Source organism: Lutra lutra, chromosome 4 (assembly GCF_902655055.1).
Source record: "Lutra lutra chromosome 4, mLutLut1.2, whole genome shotgun sequence".
In the NCBI taxonomy this organism is placed as follows: Eukaryota; Metazoa; Chordata; class Mammalia; order Carnivora; family Mustelidae; genus Lutra; species Lutra lutra.
In genome coordinates this window covers 116,912,252-116,926,473 of record NC_062281.1, presented here as the reverse complement: position 1 = coordinate 116,926,473, position 14,222 = coordinate 116,912,252, and the positions used below count along the sequence as shown (strand labels likewise).

The 14,222-nt window shown below is 42.2% G+C and overlaps 1 pseudogene; it reads right to left on the bottom strand.

The window, feature by feature from the left end:
• Positions 1-4,629: 4,629 nt before the first annotated feature.
• On the bottom strand, positions 4,630-8,673 carry LOC125097356 (poly(A) polymerase alpha-like; annotated as a pseudogene).
• Positions 8,674-14,222: the final 5,549 nt, after the last annotated feature.

Sequence of the window (14,222 nt, the reverse complement as noted above, 5' to 3'; positions counted from 1 at the left end):
TATTTATTTATTTGACAGAGAGAGATCACAAGTAGATGGAGAGGCAGGCAGAGAGAGAGAGAGAGAGAAGCAGGCTCCCTGCTGAGCAGAGAGCCCAATGCGGGACTCGATCCCAGGACCCCGAGATCATGACCTGAGCCGAAGGCAGTGGCTTAACCCACTGAGCCACCCAGGCGCCCTAAAAATTATTTTTTAAGTGAAAAACTTCTTCAGAAAAATTTAGACTATATCCATGTGGCAGCTGGGTGGCTCAGTCAGTTAAGCGTCCAACTCTTGGTTTTGGCTCAGGTCATGATATCAGGGTCCTGGGATCAAGCCCCATGTTAGGCTCCATTCTCAGCGGGGAGTCTGCTTGAGGATTCTCTCTTTCTCGCCCTCTGCCCCTCCCCCTGCCTTGCTCTCTCTCTCAAGCAAATAAATAAATCTTAAAAAGAAGAAAGAGAAGTAGGAGAAGAAGAAGGAGGAAGAGGAGGAGGAGGTGGTGGAGGAGAATAAGAAGCGATCCTAAGGAGCTAGAGTGAAGGTCTGGAGAAATAAAACAAGGAGGGGAGCAAAAAAAACCAAGAACAACAACAAAAGAAAACAACCAAATTCCATAGCGCGTTATTCCTTTGGCGACCAGTATGGGTAACTGGTGCTCTATCCTGCCAGCATGTATTATTACTTTAACATGTTGACTTGGCCAAAGGAAGAAATGGTTTCAAGTTTCTTACCATAGTGCCTCTTACTTCACAGGTTGGGAAACCAATGTGAATGTACTGTCAGCTACTGCCTGTATGTGTTCCAACTACATGCTCAGATACCAGAGAAACAACAGGGTAGATCCAAAAGATCTAGTGAACCCATAGTAAGACACATTTGAACTAGAGCTCCTTTTATCACTTGGCCTCCCTATCACCCCATTTTAACTGGAGAATAAGGAAAAGTACTTTAGGTCCCTTGATTCAGTATCAACACAGAGCCATGGTCCCTATATTCAACTGTTCTTGAAAAGTCTGACAATTCCCTTTTGCCGGTGCATAAGCACAGTGATAAGCAGCTTTAGATCCCTTTGGAGAAGGATCAAGGGAATGTTTACTATAAATACTTGTAGTAACATTGCATTGTCTTTCCTCAAAGGGGTCTATCTCTTCTTCAGTGAGTGGGCTTTGGGTCTGTGAAGTGGCATATTTAGAAACTGGGTGAAAAAATCTTTGTCTCTGAAAGAAATGCTGGTGAAGGTTTCTATTCACCAGTTCTCGATTTTTTCCATTTTATTATACAGGTCAAATAACATTCTGGTTGACTTTCCGTCTCCCCTCTAGGAACACCATGACTTATTAGCTGAGAGTCAAAGCATACCAAATACTACTATAACCTTGCTGCCCAATATGGCATATGCCCCCTTTATTCTAACAGTTAAGAGCTGCCATTGGTCTCTGCCATTCCAGAATCTTACTACTGCCTTGATATTAGGAATCTTAATTCCATGGTAAATCTTCTGTCAATCCCAGCCTGTACAAGACAGTTACCACAGAGTTTGTCAAATTAACTGGTGCTCCTTAGCAATGCTTTCCTCCCTGCTTTAGTGAAAGAAGTGTTCTTTGGGTCCTCCTAGGGAATACTGTCCAGTGCCCGTTTCTCTGATCACAAATAATCAATTCATTCTAATATTTTTACCTCCCTGAATCTTCAGATGCCTTCGTCAATTCCATGCCAAGGCCATTCTAGCATCTCCACCTAGTTATCCTAGGCTATCATGTTATGAAAGCTTCAAAGAGCCTTCCCAGCAGCATGTTGGATGGGATCCTGGTGTCCTTTGCCAGAATACTGAGCTCCAAGTCATGAAGGAGTGGCCCCAATAATAATAAGCTATAATCCACCCAGTTTCCTAACCCTGCCTCCGGATCACCATTCCCAATGCAGTATTCTCAAAATCCCCACACATATGTGTCCCCCAAATTCTTGAAATATTCCTATTAACAAGGTCCTGCAATAATTTTGGAACCTAAGTCACTTCCTCCCAGAACGAGTGTGGTATTTCTGCTCTGGGGGCTATGTTGTATTCTTACTGTAGCCGTCCGTTTTTTGTTTTTTTGTTTTTTGTTTTTTTAAAGATTTTATTTATTTATTTGACAGACAGAGATCTCAAGTTGGCAGAGAGGCAGGCAGAAAGAGAGGGGGAAGCAGGCTGCCGAGCAGTGAGCCCGATGTGGGGCTCGATCCCAGGATTCTGGGATCATGACCTGAGCCGAAGGCAGAGGCCTCAACCCACTGAGCCACCCAGGCACCCCAGTAGCCGTCAGTCTGAGGAAGAAAAGTACAATCTTGAGAAAGATCTGCCTCAGATATGACCCTTCAAATGTCCCAGACAGAGGGAAGTTGCTTTCTTCTATAAAGGTCAAGAGCTAGTGAATAGAGAGCTGGTACCAGTTGCCAGTATGGAAAAAGGCAGTCCAGTTCATTTACTTTAGATCGTGAGAAGCTGGTTCTATTCTAATGGACTGACATTGGAGGTGACACCCTATATTCCTTCTGGTAGGGTTTGCACCATTTAGAAAGTTAATAAAAGTATGTAAAATCCTGGGCTGCCTGGCTGACTCTGTCAGTGAAATGTGTGACTATTGATCTTGGGGGGTTGTGAATTTGAGCCCCATGTTGGGTGTAGAGATTACCTAAAAAGTCAAGTCTTAGGGGAAAAGAAAGACTATAAAATCCTAACAGAAGAACGAAGTACAAATATGTAATCAAGCTTATTAAATACTCCACAAAGAGGAGGATATCAAAGTGATAGGACTAAGTATACCTCCGAGCAGTGTTAGCCACGGGTCACATTTTATTCAGATTTGGTGTAGCCTAGAGTCAGGACACAACAGAGGGAGACAAGGAAAAGACCTTGAGCAAGTAGAGGAGCTTTGATTCGTTTTTTTAGATTTTGGTTAAAGGAAAAAAAAAAAAAACCTTGGAAATGGATGTTCAGTGCTTTTCATTGAAATTATAGTCAAAGCTGCCTTGTCTCCACTGTAGCACTTCTTAAAGTGATTCCTCTGAATAACCCCTCCAGCCTGTGGTCATTTCCAACCACAGGCAGACACTGTGATTGAAGGTATCTATGTATGTAAACAGGTGAGCAGCTGTGAATAAAATTTAGTGAATTTAGAATTCTGTGTCTATGGTGATTTTTTGAAATCTTCTTATTTGAAATCTAGCTTAAGGAAGAAAAAGACTATTGGTAGTTTAATTGAAAACATTCAGGACTGAGGAATTTGTGGAATTTGCCCTAAAACATTCTTTTCAATAATTTAGTTGTACTGCAAGCAGTTTAAGCAAAACTATTTGGACTTAGTGTTTTAGGAAGTTATGCCTTCCACAGAGAAGAATCTGATCATTGTGATGCCATCTTAGCCATTTTCTTGATGAGAGGGAATCAATTACTGCTTGACCCAGGGGGAGAACTTACCCAGGTAGTTAAATTCTTTGCTCGCAGTAGGAATGGGGTGAAATAACCTTTAAGTTAAGAAATTTGCAGTCAAATGCTCTACCACTGAGCTATACCCCCTAAGTTAAGAAATTTGGAACAAAGAGGGGAGCTGATACAATATCTGGGACAAAGGTGAGCCTAAGATTCAGAGAAAAGACATAACTGTTTATACATAGTAAGGGAGCAATCTTGCCTATGGGAAAGGAGGGAACAGTGTGATGCAACAGAAGTATCAAAAATGCTTAATCTGGTCTCTAATACAAAGTAAACATTATCTTTTCCAGAAATAAAGGCACAGCTTGAGAACAGCTTTTCCTCCACACTTTCTAGTCCTATTCTTAACTGGAATAGTATTTGATTACTGTCCACAACTTATTTGTTTTATATTTATGATTTTTTTTTTAAAGGGGCGTGCCTGACTGACTCATTTGGAGGAGCATGTGACTCAATCTCAGGGTTGGGAATTCGAGCCCTACGTTGGGTGGAGAGATTACTTAAATAAGCATACTCAAAAATAAATAAATATTAAAAAGCCATGGAGTTTTTAAATTCATCAAAATATAACAGTCGGGGCATCTGGGTGGCTCAGTGGGTTAAGCCTCTGCCTTCGGCTCAGGTCATGATCTCAGGTTCCTGGGATCGAGCCCCGCATCGGGCTCTCTGCTCAGCGGTGAGCCTGCCTTCCTCTCTCTCTGCCTGCCTCTCTGCCTACCTGTGATCTCTCTCTCTCTGTGTCAAATGAATAAAAATAAATAAATAAATAAATAAATACTTGTAAAAAAAAAAAATACAACCAGTCTTACACTTTATTTCTTTCGCCCCTGACCACAGATGTACGTATCAATTTAGATACAGTTTTAAGTGTTAATCCTTTTACTAAAAAATCATAAGTATCTTCTCTAAGTTACTACAGTATATTATAAATAATATACTTACAAAATTAAGTTTACTGGTGGTTTCCCTTATAAAAGATGTTACTTTGTCATTCTAAGAAATTTACAATTCAGAAAAGTCAAAAATTAGAAGAAAAAAAACACCTATAGTCTCACCACATATAAATTCACTCACTATCTGTATTTTGGAATCATTATTACAATATTTAATCATTGAGTAATTTTTAATTTTTTTTCAGTGTCTACAATTTTATTTTAATATAATCTAAACAGATATCATTTAGAAAATACCAAGAAAAATTTATATGTAAGAGTTGATGTTACTGGGGTGCCTGCGTGGCTCAGTGGATTAAGCCTCTGCCTTCAGCTCAGGTCATGATCTCAGGATCCTGGGATCCAGCCCCACCAGGCTCTCTGTGCAGCATGGAGCCTGCTTCCCCCGCCCCCCTCTCTGCCTGCCTCTCTGCCTACTTGTGATCTGTCAAATAAATAAAATCTTTAAAAAAAAAAAAGTTGATATTATTGCATTTGGGTAAAGCTGGCAAGTTCCTTCTACTAGCATAGTTCCGGAAACACCTCGGAGGAAACTTAATATATTGGAATAGATGTTGTGGCATTTAGCCCCCAGTTTGATAGCTCTGACGGACAACTAAAATTGTCAATGTTTGGTACTAGATGTAAAGCTTCATCTGTTACTCTGCAACCTTTAAGACTTTTTATGCATCTTATATCTAAAATTTTTTTAAGATTTTATTTATTTATTTAACAGACAGAGATCACAAGTAGGCAGAGAGGCAGAGAGAGAGGAGGAAGCAGGCTCCCCGCCAAGCAGATAGGCCGATGCGGGACTTGAATCCAGGACCCTGTGATCATGACCTGAGCGGAAGGCAGAGGCCCAACACACTGAGCCACCCAGGCGCCCTCTTATATCTAAATTCTTAAGCAGTCTGTCATCTCATAAATCCAAGTCTTCTGGAAGAGTCTGCTGTGCCAGACTTGCAAACAAAATATCAGTCTCTAGCTCATCAAAACGCAGTTTGATGCCTCTTCAACAGCCTTTGATATGTATCCCTAATCTGTAGGATCTAAATGTGAAAACTGTTCCTCCAACATTTTCAATTACAGATTGTGGAAGATTTTTGCTTTCACGGATTTCTCGGATCCACTCTTTTACCAGGTTATTTAATTTTCCCCAAATTAAAATCCTGCGCTGCAGTTCGTCTTCCTCTTCAAAAACCCCAAAGGGTTGCAGAGTCTCAGTTGGTATCTGTGTTAGTAGGTAGTGTCCTTGAGGGCTGCTAAGCTGATCCGAGAGGTAAGGTCATAGTGCTCCTGCGGCTTCTGTGTTTGCTGTGATCCCTGCTCTTTAATTGGAAGCAGCAAGGTGTCCTCAGCGGGCACCGCCCAGTCACTTCCCCGCCCCCCGCGCCAGGCCCTCCTGGGGCTGATCCATTGAGGCTCGTGGGTGGAGGCGGGGCGCCGAGGGCCACAGCCCTGAGTCCAACCCCCTTCCCTCCGCCCCTCCGCCCCCGCCCCCGCTCCACCACCGCTCCCGTGGCTTTCAGCCCTTCTTCTCCTTCCCCTTCGTCCTAACGTGGCCCCGCGAGTTTTTTTTTTAATTGGTATATATTTGCATATTTATATATAATTATGTATATATTTCATTATAATAGATGATTGTGTTGAGATTCCTGGAGGGAAGTAGGGCCTGAAGAGGGTGGTAGAATTGGTTTGTGATGGTGTTTAGTGCTGCTCTAAAATCTTTCTCCTTGGAAGCTTATGATAGAATTCTATTTCTCCACCCTCTTGAAGTCAACCGTAACTTTACCTAATGGGATAGGAGCAGGAATGGCGTGTGTCTGTTGCAAGTAAGCCGGAATACTGAAAATTTGCCGGGCTTCTTTCCTCCTGCCTGATGTGGAAAGTACCAGACGGTGGAAGTTGCATCAGTCTGAGTCTTTGTGTAAGGAGGAGGCAGAACAGAAAGAGCAGAAACCTCGAAAAGGTGATTAAAGAAAGTTTAATGAGATTACTAGGTACAGCGGTGTGATAAGATATAGGGAAACTGTAGAAGCTAGAGGCATACCACAGGGCTAGCTACAGGAGGACACCTACTGTCTCTGCGCTGGAGAGGGCAAGAAGAGGGAGGGATGGCTGAAACCAGTGAGAGTACAGTAGGAGGAGAGAGCTGTGGCCTTTGGTGTCAGAATGCATAAGCTGTCACCTCGCCAAGAGGCGATCAAGGGGATCAACCCAACAGTGTTTCTCTGCCCTCCCATTTTCCAGTCTCCTGCCAGTCCTTCCCATTGGCCAAACCCAGCTGGAAACCTGGTTAATGCTATGGATGAAAGTTGGGATCTGAGGGCACAGAGCAGAGTGTGAAAAGATGGTGAATGGGTCTGAAAGAGCAAACGAAGGCTCTGTTCTTAGTCAACCCTCCCTCCTTTTTCCCCTCAGTGTCCACTATGATTCCTTTTTTTTTTTCTTTCCAGGTGAAAAATTCTTTTCCCAGCAAACAGGTTACACACCCAAAGTCCCATCAGCTGGTATAGCCTCCCCAGGTGTTATCAATTAAGTCATTTTCACACCTGAAACCTAAGACATTAACCACCACCAGTGCTCTCCACTGTGGATCTTTTAAAAAGAAGAAAGAGAGATAGTGAATTAGTGTAAAACACTGTTGCCACTGTCTAACACGGACAATATCCAGCACAGTATGGCCCTCTGGCTCCTTAACGTCCATGTGATTCATTAACTTGTGTGCTTTGATGATTAGACAATTGGAGCTCCCTGGAAGAAAATGGTTTGCAGGTGAAAATGGGGCCAAGAAAGAATTGGATACTAGGGTAGCAAGAACAGAATGACAAACCAGGAGCTTCTGAGCTGAGTTGTCTTTATCATCAGGATCCAATTATAAAGGCCACAGTCCTGATCAGCAAACTGTAGCCCATCTTTAGAGGGACATAGGACCCAGAGAAGGGACTTAAGTAAAAAGGAGGTGAGGTGGTGGTTAACAGGCTACCAAGCTGGTCTTCAGGGTGGGGGTAGGGAATACTAATTCTATCTGGTAATAGCCCAGAAGTTTGAGGAGACAAGCCTCTTCCAGCAGGGTTAGATAGACAGGAAGCAGCCCAATGCTCCTGCAACACATTGTCATTCCATAAATATTTAGCATTATTTTGGGTCGTGTATCATCTTGAAAACTGGAGGTATGATGTTAAAAAATAGGGGAGAAAATCCTTGTCTTTATGGAGCTTGGGTAGAAGTGAGGAAGGCAGAAGTCAGATACACTCATTCAAATGGTTCATTCACTAATAATACAGAAAACATGCCATGGAGAACTCTGTGCCAATATCCAAGCACACGCTGGGGCCCTACCTAGTCCGGAGAGTAGGGAAAGACCTTTCAGGGAGACGAATGTATCTGAATGTGTCCCAAGATCATTAGCGGCCAGTTGTGAGAGCACTGGACCATTTCCAGACACCACCCCATCTTGGTGAAAGGCCTCCCCATAACTAACCCACAAGCCTTGACTCTGCCAAGCTGCAGGCCTGCACAGGACAGAGCCAGATGGAAGACTGACCCTGGAAGAGTCCAAAAGAGACATAGCTGGGAATGGTTACACGCGGTGGCTCCAATCCATTTCCTCCATGAGTCTAATATTTTACTCTATGTGTGTGTATGGCGGTGGGGGGCGGGGTGATGGAGGGACACTTTTCTGTCTCTGTCTCCACTGCTATTTCCTTGTTTGCTCCAATGTTGGGTCTATAAACCATTAAAAGTGAATCTCGGGTACTTGAGGCAAATGCTAAACTTTCTCACGTCATTCCTGCCTCTTCTTTCTCTTTGTGGTTCCTGTGTCTGCTCAGATTTCATTCATTTTGTGTGGTGGCTCAGAACTCTGAAGCCCTATGAACCTAGGTCCCAGTGCTGGCTTCCCCGGTCACCAGCTGTGAGACCTGAGGCAAGTTCCTTTCTGTCCCTTAGCTTCAATTTCCCTGGCTATAAACAGAGACTAATAACAAAATCTCCCTCACAAGGCTAGTGTGGGAACAGAATGGGATATGCCACTATAAATGGAAGCTCTAGTTGTTATTCAGTTTTTCCACTCAGACCTGGCAGCAAAATCTAGATCCCAAACTTTGCCACTCATCCTCCACCAGGACACTGACTGCAGCTACTCTCAGGGCTGCTTCCCATAAACACCTCATCTAGTGCTGGGCTGTAGGATGCCATGACAGGTTTGGCCAGGAAGTCCACGCCTCTGGGGATATCAGGCAGCTCCTCCTCATCGTTCTTCTCCTCTCCATTCCTTCTCATGCCTTAAATGGTTCCTAATATGGATATAAATTTTTGTGTGGTTCTCCCCATATGTATGGAACAATTTTATGTAAACTCTTCTTAATTTAAAAGTCACACAAACAGGGGCGCCTGGGTGGCTCAGTGGGTTAAGCCTCTGCCTTCAGCTCAGGTCATGATCCCAGGTTCCTGGGATCGAGCCCCGCATCGGGCTCTCTGCTCACCGGGGAGCCTGCTTCCTCCTCTCTCTCTGCCTGCCTCTCTGTCTACTTGTGATCTCTCTCTCTGTCAAATAAATAAATAAAATATTAAAAAAAAAGTCACACAAACATAATATCATACATTTCTATATCTGGAAAAAAAAAAAAAAAAACCTAACAACTGAAATGGCATTAAGTTGCTTTGTACTAATGCTAATGTTTTCTATGGGTCTATGGGCCTGGATAGGAATGAAATGGTCCCCCAGCCTGGGACTAGATGATCTCCTGAGGTTCTTTTAGAGATATGAAAAGCAAACTAATGACAAAATAATGAGTTCTAGGCTACATGATGTGCAAGGTATGTGCCCAGGCTTTGTTGGTAGGGCCAAGATGTTCTTGGCCAGTATTTCAAGAAAAGAGAGTGTAATTGTCTATAATTCTTTAATTTTTTTAGGATTTATTTATTTATGCTAGTTTCTTTCTTGATCTCTGGATGTAACAGTAGAGCTCTTGATTAGGCACACATATTTTTAATTGCAACACTGAATGCAATTTAACCTAACATTTTTATAAACTTTTTTGGGGGAAGCAATTTATATTTATGGATGTTTCAAAGATAGTACAAAGATAAATTACATAGATAGCACAGAGATAAGTTACAAACGTAGTACATAGAATTCTTGTAGAGATATTTCTTGGAGATCCTGCTGGTTTGGTTCCGGACCCACCGCAATAAAGCAGATATCACAGTAAAACAAGTCAAATGAATGTTTTGGTTTTCCAGTGCATATTCAAGTTATGTTTACACTACACTGCAGTCTGTTAAGTGTGCAATACCATTGTGTCTATAAAAAGAATGTACATACCTTAATTTAGAAATACTTTATTGCTGAAAAATCCCAATGAGTCATCTGAGCCACCAGCAAGTTGTAATCTTTTTGTGGGTGGAGGGTCTTGCCTCGTCGATGTTGATGGCTGCTGACTGATGAGGGTGGTGGATGCTGAATGGTAGGTGGGCTCTGGCAATTTCTTAAAATAAGACAGCAATGAAGTTTACAGCACCATTTGACTCTTCTTTTCACAAACAATTTCTCTGTAGCATGTGATGCTGTTTGATAACGCTTTACCCAAAGTAGAACTTCTTTTAAAATTGGAGTCAGTCCTCTCAATCCCGGCTGCTGCTAAGTGTATGTCATACTCCAAATCCTCTGTTGTCATTTCAACCATCTTCACAGCATCTTCACCGGGAGTAGAGTCCAGCTCAGGAAACCACTGTCTTTGCTCATCTGTAAGAAGCAGCCCTTCGGCCGTGAAAGTTCAATCAGTAAATCACAACCATCCACTCACATGTTCAGGCTCCCCTGCTGCTTCTAGTCCTCTCATTGTTTCCACCACATCTGCTGTTCCTGCCTCCACTGGAGTCCTGAGCCCACCAGGTCATCCATGAGGCTGGGATCAAATTCTTCCAGACTCCTGTTCACGTTGATATTGTGACCTCTTCCCATGGATCATGAATGTTCTCAATGGCATGTAGAATGGTGAATCCTTTCCAGAAAGTATTCAATGGACTTTGCCCAGGTCCATCAGAGGAATCACTATCCACGGCAACTATAGCCTTATGAAATGTATTTCTTACATAGTAAGACTTGAAAGTTGAAATTGCTCCTTGAACCACAGGCTATAGAATGAATGTTGTATTAGCAGACATTAATGACATTAATCTTGTTGTCCATCCCCATCAGACCTCTTGGGTGACAGGTGAGTTGTCAGTGAGCAGCAATATTTTAAGTGGAATTTTTTTTTTTTTTTTTTTTTTTTGAGCAGTAGTTCTCAACAGCGGACTTAAAATATTGGGTAAACCATGTTGTAAACAGATGTGCCATCATTCAGGCTTTGTTGTTCCATTTATAAAGCACAGGCAGAGTTTAGCATAATTCTTAAGAGTCCTGATGTTTTCAGAATGGTAAGTGAGCAGTGGCTTCAACTCCAAGTCACCAGCTCCATCAGCCTGTCCTTTGCAGCTTTGAAACAAGTCCGTGGCATCTGCTCTCTAGCAATGAAAGTCGTACATGGCATCTTCTTCCAATAGTTTCATGTAGGTTGAAAATCTGTGGTTTAGTGTAGCCACCTTCATGACTTATCTAAGCTACATCTTCTGGATACCTTGCTGTAGCTTGCACTTTTATTTTATGGAGATGGCTTCTTTCCTTAAACTTCACGATCCAACCTCTCTTAGATTCAAACTTTTCTCCTGCAGCTTCCTCACCTCATTCAGCCTTCACAGAATTGAAGAGAGTTAGGGACTTGCTCTGGATTACACTCTGGTTTAAGGGAATATTGCAGTTGGTTTGATCTTCTACACAGACCGCTGAAACTCTCTTCATATCAGTAATTAGGCTGTTTTGCTTTCTTATCATTCACGTGTTCACTGGAGTAGAACTTTCAACTTCCCTCAAGAACTTTCCCTTGGCATCCACAACTTGGCTGACTGGCTCAAGAGGTCTAGACTTCAGCCTGTCTCAGCTTTCGACATGGTTTCTACAATAAGCTTAGTCATTTCTAGCTTTTGATTTAAAGAGAGAGGTGTGCAACTTTTCCCTTCCCTTGAACAATTAGAGACCATTGTAGGGTCTATGAACTGGCCTAATTTCAGTATTATTGTGTCTCGGAGAACGGGGAGGCCCGAGGGGAGGGAGAGACATGGAGACTGGCCATCAGTGGAGCCATCAGAACACACACAACATTCTCAATTACGTTTGCTATCTTAATTGGACGCAGTTTGTGGTACCCCCAAAACGGAGCACCAGAGTAACTCAAAGATCACTGATCACAGATCATCATGACAACAGAATAGTGATGAAAAGTTTGAAGTAGTGTGAGAATCACCAAAATGTGACACAGAGACCAGGAGTGAACAAATGCGGCTGGGAAAATGCCGCCAGGAGATTTGCTCAACACAGTGTTGCCACAAGCCTTCAATCTGTAAAGAACACAGCCTCAGCGAAGCGCAATTAAGTGAGATACACCCTGATAGATTTCACGCAGCTTCCCAATATTGTTACATTGCATGTGAGCAAGTCCCTTCATCAAACCTAAGAAATTAACATTGGCACAGCACTATTAACTAAACTTCAGCCTTCATGGGAATTGCAACCATTTCCCACGCATGCTTTTTTCTGCTCCAGTAAGTAGGCTTCAGTAGGGTGCTACGTTGCATTTAGTCACCATATCTCTTTTGTCTCCTCCAACTGGGACAATTTCTCAGTCTTGCCTTGATTTTCATGCACTTGACACTTTCAAGGAGCACTAGCTGAATATTTTGTATAATGTCCCTCAATTTGGTTTTGTCTGATGTTTTCTAATGATCAGGCTGGGGTTGCCAGTGTTTTAGAATATCACAGAGATGAATGCCTTTCTCATTGTATCATATCAGGGACACACGGTATCAACATGTCCTAATTATCTTACTACTGCTGCAGTAAACTTTGATTACTTTGATTTCTTGATTACTTGTTAAGTGATATCTGTCTGCCAGGTTTCTCCACTGTGATATTACTAGGTTGTGGGTTTCTTCTCCTCTTTCCATACCCTATCCATTAGAAGTCATTTACTAAATCTGCTTAGCACTTGAGAGCTGGGAAAATAAACGACTCCTTCTAGAGGTAGGATTATCAAAACATTTGTGGACATATGCTAAAAACCACCAAAACATTTAACAAATATTTTGGGGGAGATAATTTGAAACTATGCAACTCTTTTGTTCCTCTTTAAAGTTTCATCCCCAAATCTTGCCCACAATAGTTATTACTGTGATGTTCAAATGATAATTTTTCTCTTGCCCTCATTCCTTGTACATATATTATTTGGAATTTTTCTGTAAGGAAGGGCTTCCATTCTCCCTCAGTAGTTAGCATGTGTGTAGATGTAAGAGCTTGTCTGCTTCTGTGGGTTTTTTTTTTTTTTTAATCTCAGTTGGTATGTATTTGTCTGACACAGTCTTAGACCTTTAAATCTGGAAGTCTCTCCTAGTAGTTAATAGTTCCAACCCCCATTTTCAGAAGTAACCAGTATGAAACCCTTTATTTCACATATGAGAAAGTGGAGAATCAGAGACTAAGATCATGCAGTTATATAGACAAAACTTGAGGTGGAACTCAAGACTCAAGACTCCCAGCCCATTGTTATTTCCACATTCAGTTGTTTTTTTCAAAGGTTCAGATCCACCTGCCACCCAAATACGGTGAGTGTGAACTGGATAACTTGTAAAACACCCAAGATGTAGTAAGTAAGTGGCTTTGTCCCTCACTGCTGCTGCTGTAGATAAAGTGGCACTTGTGTGTTGGGAGAAGGTCTTAATCCAGACAATTTTTATTTTCTATTTATGCTTTGGAAGACTATTAAAAAAAAAAAAACACAACAAACCTTTCTACCCTGGCCACCACAGGAATTTAATGGGGACTTGTACAGAAGCTCAAGGACAGCAGGCATCTGCAAAGATTTTTCTTGTAGAAGTCCCTGTTTTGCAAAGATTTGAGCTGTAGCAATTCGAAGTACAATTCTAGAACAATAAAAGAATCATTGATAAAAATCTGTGCCCTTGAAATTGGACTTTGAGGAACTGAAGAGAATGAGAAACGCTGGAATATGTGTAGCTGTGAAAACAAGAAGCCCCCCCACCGACGCCTATATACACATATACAACAGACCAGTGTGGCACTCTGCAGCAAAAGGGGTCCAGGAGCAGAACCTGCCTGACCAAAGATGGAGAGCGGCCACAGGACAAGCACAGGATGTCACCCTAGTGCTACCTGGCTGAAGATTTCGCCAGCATCTAGGAAAGATAGCAGCTGCTCTAAAATTACACTGACTCCAGGACCCGTACTTGGAATATGGCACAAATATTCAAACTTAGATTATTTCTGTCATGTAAGTTAGTTTTTCTGAATGAACCCTTTTATTGCTTGAAGAAAGTGAGCTCCTTAAGGTGCTGTTAAAGAGAGATGTTGGACTGGGAGGAACCCACTACCATGGAATTGCAGCCCTCGTTGTTGCCCAGACGCTGCAGACTAGGACCATGTGTCTGGTGCAGGATGGTGCCCAAACAGGCCCCAAGTCTACGGAGAGGTGCCACTCCTTACACATAGGAAACAAAAACCCCAGGCAGCAAAATCCAGAACTCCTTTTAAGTGTAGAAATATTGGTATTTTTATGGATTACAAACTGGTTAGTTATGTTTGAAATTAAGTGTACATCCTACAGAGCCTTCTTAAATATTCTAAAGGTTATTTGAGGGAAGGTTAAGATAAATGGTTTCTCTTGCGCAGTTTCAAATAGGTCTTCTAGGTCTTCTTTAAGTGAATTATTTCCCTT